Source organism: Brachyhypopomus gauderio, chromosome 2 (assembly GCF_052324685.1).
Source record: "Brachyhypopomus gauderio isolate BG-103 chromosome 2, BGAUD_0.2, whole genome shotgun sequence".
NCBI lineage: Eukaryota > Metazoa > Chordata > Actinopteri > Gymnotiformes > Hypopomidae > Brachyhypopomus > Brachyhypopomus gauderio.
This window is the reverse complement of record NC_135212.1, coordinates 44,535,958-44,544,243: the sequence shown is the minus strand read 5'-3', so window position 1 is coordinate 44,544,243 and position 8,286 is coordinate 44,535,958.

Genomic DNA, 8,286 nt, shown 5'->3' with positions numbered 1-8,286 from the left:
TTGAGTCACAAATCTCCAAAAAAAAACACAAGTGCAAAATGAAATTTGGAACATGGTCAGGTCCATGATTGTTTGACTCATGCCCAGTCAGAGGTGACAAGAAAAAAATAAACCCTTGTCATCTCCATCTACGTAGGCAGCCAGAAACATTAGTCTTCCTTCCCTCAGTGCCCGTCACATTCACCGTAAACCTTCACTCCCGTTTGTGGCGCGCTAGCCGAGGAGCTTCGGCTCCGGCCACCTGGGGAGGGACGGGAGCGGAGACGCGCTGAGTGGCGGCGTTCGGCACTGCTCCCCGCCGCAGATTGGCCGCCCCCGATGTTGATGTAGAGCGCGATGACTCGAGTGCGTCTTTGCTATCGGCCTGCCGCGGTGCGTCCGCGGAAGATTGTAAACAGCACCTGGGACGCGCCGGCACAACCCTTACGCAACCCACCCGGGCCTTTGGCCCAAGTGGCGAGGGGGATGGAGTCTGGTGCCAGTAATCACGGAAGCTGAAGCCAGATCCATCCCAGCGTTGTATCATCACCCTCAGCCCCTCGGCACGTGGTCTTCAACATCTGCGTCGGGCAAATCTGAGGTTTCTGCGCCTCTCTGTGCTACGGTGGAGCCCAGCGGCTGTGTTCTTTCACTACCACACTCTGCATGTGATGCTAAATCAAATCATTTGAACTGGTCCTGTATAACCTTCAGCTCACCAATACACTGTTTTTATATAACGAAAACTGCAGGTGTCCTAGCTGGTTATCAGATGAGACCCCCCAGCCTAGCACGAGGGTTCGTGGTTCTCACAAGCTGTGCATGTCTGATGCAGAACTATGTAACTCTGGTAGATGAACCCTGTTCTGTTTTGAACTGCTGTGTGTGTGTGTGTGTGTGTGTGTGCGTGTGTGTGTGTGTGTGGATTTAGTGTGTTTGTTCTCCCCCACCAACTCGCTCCCTTTCATTCACCTGGCTGCAGCAGCACGCTGCCTGGGGCACACTGCTCGCCTTCTGACGTCTATCTGGATCTGCCCTTCACAGCCAGCCGGGTTGCAGCTCCAGAGCCGCCCAGGGCTCAGGGCGTCGGACGCGCGGGCCAATGAGTGAGCGGCAGCCGCGCCTCTGACTCCAGGCTACTGCCACCTCACACCATCCCTGTGTGAGTCACAGCCCATCATTATAAAACCTCATGGCTCAAGAGCAGCCATTTTGCTTGCCTCCGTTGTTTTTATTTGCAGTCACCCGAAATTGTCGAGTTTGTGCACAAATCTATCGAATTACTAAAGAGAAAAGTACTTATCAGTCACAATTTTACGAGAATCTGTCCAAATGCACCAAGGAGGTAAACTTTACAACCTGAATAAAATTAAATATCAGCCCTTTTTTATTGGTGGTAAAATGGATGGAATTTTACATGCACCTTCCAGATATGATTTTGTGTTCTCTTCCGCAATGCTGCTTTACTCAAACACCGCTAGGAGGCCCCTGGGTCACTTTCATATTAGATTCATATGGAAATCAGGTTTGATTTGTGAAGGGAAATTCTCAAAGCGCAGATGAGCCCAGCCTGAAAATAGGGTGAGATTCATAATGCATGGGGTTTGGGATGGCCTTTCCATGTGCTGGCCACTCAGGAACCGGTCCCCTTTCGTGCTATGCATGACAATGGGGAGGAGGTGGAGAACATACACCAGGCTTGGCGTGTTTAGATGTGTGTGTGTGTGTGTGTGTGTGTGTGTGTGTGTAGGGCAGATCTGCGCATGCAGTGGGCTTCAAAGACCCCGAGGCCCAGTTGCACTTATATCTCAGTACTTTGTCGCCATGGGCTCTGTCTCCAGTCTGCTCCATCCAAGGCTGATACTCTCCCATCGCCTTGAAAAGCACACAACAAAAGACGCATCACGAGGTCTGGGCTCCTCTCGTACACTGCTCATCTCACACACATACGCCCACGCACAAAGGCGCACGTGCACGTACACGTGCACACTTCTATTCTCTTCTGGATGCTGTAGCAGTACCTCAGGGTCTGTTTTTCCACATAGCCTTTTATGTCTATTTTCACCTTCCCCCAGACTGCCAGGACGCTAGAAAAATGATGGGCTGCCTATTTTGATGAGACATCGGTGACGTCTTTGTCTACGATTCTAAACGGGTGACGCATGCGAATCACGCAGCTATTATTCCTGCTGATGGTGTGCATGTGAGTGGCTACGGCTACGGCTCCATCATCACGAGCGATAAAAGCCGTACCTCACTTCGGTTTACTGTAAATGTTCGCTCCGAGTTCCCCGTGCTTACATTTAGCGCATTAGGACCTTGTGCGCCGAAGAGTCTCTCTCACAGCCCATTGAGATCATTCGTGAGGCTCATGAAAGGGTTTTTATTCCAAATAAACTGGTTCAGGCTGCTTTAAATAGGCATCACGATCTCTCCGTTATGCAGAAAGAGTTGAGCGGCTCGCTACTTGTTAAGGGATGAACAAAGAGGAGCTGAGTGACAGCTGTTGCAGCGGTTTTGAGGCACATGCAGACTGTCTCGCTGTGCTGATGAAGGTGGTGGTGGTGGTGGAGGTTCAAAGGTTCCCACTGCGGGGCTGACTTGTGATACGAAAACACGAACAAGACCGGAGTCCTCGTCATCAAACACTCCTTCATTATGCATTATCTGTCCGTTTGTTCCCAAGTCTCCGTGAGAGAGAGAGCGCCATGGCTAGAAAGCGTGCCTCTCGTCGCCGTAGACATCTTTGTTCGATTACATCGAACTTTCGCTCACAGCGGACGGGTAGTGCCGCTGAGAACACGGGCCGAAACAAAGGCGATGCTGCTGCGTCTGGAGACTGCAGAGCGATTCCGATTCAGGCAAGATCCTCCAGGCGCCGCGGTGGAATACAGGAGCTGGACAGCAAACACGGACCTCGTTTGAAGCCCATGGCACAAGGCGGGCCTGGCGTGCTCATTGGCGTGCGTCCGTATCACTTTGTTCATTCCGGGAAGGGTTTGTCTCAGGAGGGGCTGGAGCGTGAGCAGATGCTCCGAGCTGCTCACTGCGGAGATGCATTCCACATCATTTTGTGCAGCCTTGACGTGCACGGCGTCCATTAAAACAAACATTTTGGAGACGGCACACTGGCTGCCTGCCTCACTCACTTCTTTGTTGCATTATTAATCTCCATGGAGACCCAGAGAGCTGAAAGTTTTTTATTTATTTTTTTTTACATCTCTGGTTATGCTCATTCTAGCAATTTAGCTGTGAAATGTCTTTAAGATGTTTTCCCCAGTGTCTTCTCGCTTCCACTTAGATGCGCGTGGCCTTACCTGCAGAATCTTGCTCCGTTTTGGTTGCATGATGAATAATGTATAGGACAAAATGGGTTCTCATTTATAATAGCTCCATATTATTCACTTGTGCTGGCTTACGTTCAGTGGCTATCACACTTCGAAGATGCATATATTAATCTTTGTTTTAATAGATATAATAAACATAAAACATTATTTTTATATTGACAACAAAAGAGATATTGAGCCCTGCATAAGTTATAAAAACACCTGTATTTATACCATTTATAGTAGCCTACTGCAAATGTGTTTAACTTCAATATCTGCTGCATACCTGAGCCAGGAAGTGCGAGTGTGTGTTCCTCCATGTTTTAGCATTAGGATGTGGAAAGGTTGGTTTCAGGTCTCTCATATATAACATAAGGACAGAAGCCCTCGTACATCACCGATTCTCTAAATTCATCCATCTGTGTCCAGAATGAGGCAAGGCTGTAAAACACTGCCTTAGGAAAACACATTACAGAGAACAGGCAAACAAACCTTGCTATGCACTTTTTTGAAATTCCACGCGTTCCCAATGGAGCTGGTGAAAGAGTTTAGGTCCTGTGGTGTGAGAGCTGAGCTGGACCTCCAGAGCTACAGCACCTTGTCCTCTTCCTCAGCTTCTTCAGCCAGCTACTCCAGAGCTCTGCAGCTGGAACTCACTTTGGAGAGCTGCACAATCAAAAATGGATGAAGATCTCGTAAACCACAGAGCTATCAAAGTGCCTCTGGAAGGCAGTAAAATAGCCTTCCCTTTGTAAAACAAGGAACATAAATTTAGTCATGAAGATAAAACAATATTGCAAACAACCTGAAATATATTTGCTAGATATGAAACCAAGACATCATCTTTGCTTTTTACATTGACATTATTCCTGAACCTTCATATGGGCATGAAATACAAACCATATCTTCCCCTAGTGAGTGATATTTCTTTTCCTACAAGGCAATTCAAGACCCAAAAGCAGTATACAAGGCCCTGGGACAACCCTTCAATATCTCATATGCTTGTTTATTAATGTAATTATCCAGGATCCACTTTAACAAAGAAAAAAAAAAAACTCACCATTGCTCACCATGTTTATGGGGATGTATCAAAAGATGACATTTACATTTACATTCATGGCATTCAACAGATGCTCTTATCCAGAGCGACTTACAAAAGTGCTTTATCATCTGCTCATAGAATGCGTCCTAGTCAGTACAATAGGTTAGAATCCAAGACACCACTGAAGTAGGAAACTGATAGATGTAGGAGTGCTGATACCTAAAATGAACTACAAAATGAACATACATGCAATAGCGAACACCAATAAGTGCTAGAAGGGCTAACTGAACCAGTATGGAGGATACAATATGCAATACAATACAAATAACAGTGCAGGATTAGTTGTTAATGATGATGATGATGATTATGCTGAGTTCAATGCCTGTCAACAAACTAAGCAGTTTCTTTTGCTTGCTTTTTAGCCTTTAGACTCTGATTCATCTTCATACATTTTCAGATGGCTCTGTCTGTTCCAAAATAGGCAACAGGACCGAGTAACTTCATTTCAAATGGTCTTAAAAAGTTCTTCTGGGTCCAGTCTCTTGTTACTTTATCACCTGCTCATAACTGCTCAGTGTCCGCTACATAATCGGGCCAATAATGATTCCCTCATTCCTTTCTCATTAACCAAGGAAATGTTTGGAGCTTCCAGAATGTTCTTCTAATAACTGGTGCCTTCCCTTGGGACACACCCACTCATCATCATTGGCTCTCCTCACTTTCATCATGTGATATTGCAACAAAAAGATATTGAACCTCAATATTTCACTCTAGTAGCAGAAAGTTCAGTTTAAATCCAAGGTTTATTATAAAGGTTTTCACAGCACAGAAAAAGAAAGACAAATATTGAACCAAAGAACACTGCAGCTTCAATTTATACTACACTCTGTATGGAATTGTAGTTATTCAGGATATATTTCAAAACATCTGCTGCTACATTTCAAAGCAATAAGGTTTCTGTCCACTGGTTCTGATCTTGTCTATGACATTAAACGTACATCTTCACCAAAGTACAAAACCCTTGTCCAAACATCTCTGATATTAGCTTCACCATTTTCAACTTTATTTCAGTACCAGGAAAGCTGGAAAATCTGTGGTTCATTCAGAAAAACTTACATTTTTCTTGTTACAGTTGAAATGTTCTTTTTATTTATTTTTAGCATTTTATGACTATAGAAATGTTAACAGTGCAGTCCTGCAGTACTCATTACATTACTTTCCACATACACATACTAATGGTGAAAAGCATTTTGAGTGTTCTGATATGAGGAAAACATTTCAGTGTTTTCATCATTGCCAGGAAATACATAGTTACTCAAGGACATTTACTCTATGGATTAGAGATTGAAACAGATGTATATCAAGCTTTTTCTTGCTTTAAAGCTTTTGAATCGTAAGCTTGTTTGTTATAAGCTAAAGGATACAAACCACACTTGCAACAGCATTAACATGCATTTTTATGTTTTGTAAGGATATATTTGCTCTTATTTGCCATTTTATCAATCATGCATCTGCCATCAGCTCTTAAACTTCTCTGATGACATGCTCGGTACAACCTTTAACGAAGTAGTTTAATTATAGACCACATTTAAAACCAATGTACATATGTTCCAATAAACAAACCCAGGCAACCGGGTAGCCCAAGACCTCCACGGTTATATGGGAAATCACTCCATCAACACTTCTCAGTGCCAATGCAACACCGGAGATGATAGTTACCGGTTATAAGCTCAAAACCAATTGGCAAAAGTCACAAGAGGTCATCTCTGATGGTGGGAGAGATCTCATTTGAGAGCTACCATCTGCCTACAGCTGCGTAGCCCACAGCCTTGGGGCTGTATTGCGTCAGCTTGCTTGCCTCCATGAGTTTTCTTTTTGTTTTTTTGGTTGTTTTTTAGATTTCCCCCCCAATTTAGTTCCCTCCCCAAATTTCTCCCTAATTTAGTTGTATCCAATTCCCACCCATCAGATAAGGCACCCCAGGCCACACAGTAGTTGCTAACCAAGGAAGGTTGATGGCTGTCACATGCTTCCTCCAAGGCACATGCAGCCAATCACCACATCTGTTCACCTGCTGTTGCAGTAATTGATAGAGGAGAGTAAGTATGCCACCCCTCTCTCCCTGAGAGATTAGTCACTCTCTGGCTCCTGGCTAAGGACGGCTGTGACATCATCAGTGACCCAACTCACAATATCCCGATGGTAGGACAAACGCTTTTTTTACACCACTCATACTCAGGCATACATACATACATACATACATACATACTCAGTGTTTCTCAATAAACAAATAAAGTAAAACTCTGCACCAGGCAACAACAGAAAACTCAAGAAGATTTCAGTTTTTTAATTACAAGAAGTAACATAAGGACCACGTGTCATGTGCACACTGAAGACATTAAGTTGACCTATAGAAGACTTCCATCACAGAGACCTAGAAGATTAACATTTCCTGTCTATAGAAGACAGAAAGTGATTCCATCAGAGAGGCCAGCTATGTCTTTTTTTTTTGGCAAAACACATAAGCAGAAGATGTGAGGAATCATGATTTGGCCTTTGCTGTGAAGAAAACACTCTTTCATCTCTGGAACTCTGAGGGCAATGAATGCATCTTTCCGCTTTCAACATCCTGTCAACATCCTCAAGCCCTCTCAGTGTCCAGAGCATGGACACCACCACGCTTTGCTCCATGCCCGATGAAAAGGACCCGTTCTACAAGGCCTGGGGTTTGACAATATCCATAGGTGCTGGCACTGAAGATCTGTACCTGCTACGAGACTTTAATGGCAGAGTCAGATCTGATAGTGAGGACTAGCCCACTGGTTGGTGTTCCCAGAGAATAGAAAACATGAATGAAAACTACGCTGTTTGGACACACCCATTTTTATGTCACTGGCATCGGCTGGATATTACCATCATCAGGAAAATGGCCAGCCATCCATCAACACCCTCTGTGCATTCAACTCTGACAAAGTGCATCGAGTCTTCAGCCATCTTGAAAAACGTTAAGTCCAGGTCTTTGCCCTCTGCATAGAAGCCAGCGTGTCCCATCATCATGATGTCGTCTACAACTCAGCTATCAATGTCCTTGGCAAGCTGGGATGCGGAGAGGAGATGGAACCCATGATTGAAGCCAAAAGAACCTGTCATCACTCTAAGGCACAGAAATTCGTCATCTCATTCTGCCAAAGACAGTTATTTCAAAACCGATGAGTTCACAGCAAGCTGTATCAATCTTCTGAGGACATTATCCACTTCTTCTGATTGCACTACAGCAAGTTCCAGTCATGGTATTGGCATTCACTTCAGAGAAGTCTACCATCATGAATGAAATATGTATTAAATCATTAGTCATTCTAAGGTAAGTCACTGTTCCATAACCACCTTCACTGGCATCAACAAAGTGATGTAATTGTGCTGTTCTATAATTTTAAGGTTTTATACAGCATACAAATTTTTCATTTTCTCAAGACCATCCGTCTTTTCTAGCCACTGTTTTGAAAAGGCATGAGGCAGCATTTTAGCACTCCCTGTCCCTTTAATAGAGTTCAAGAAGCTCTAGAACTTTTATTTTGGTAATTTTTTGGTTACAAGAAGAAAAATGGGACTTCCACAGAACTATAAAGAGCTGGCAAAAGAGGTGATGTACTGAATACAGAACACTACCCTGTGGTTGAGGGAAAGAAGATTAATAGAGATAAATAAAAGATGTCTTAAGAACTTTGCAGGCTAAAGCTTGTCCGGTTCCTTATTTTGTTTTCAGCTACTTAGGTACATGAACCACCCTATCCTGAAACCAGGAACACACACAAAAGTCCCAAACCGAGAGATGTACATTGATGAGCCACTCCACAGTCGTATGTATGAATGATATGTATTCACTTTTGTACTGCTCATTTCTTCTGAATATCATCTTCCAACTTTGAGAGAGCCTATAGG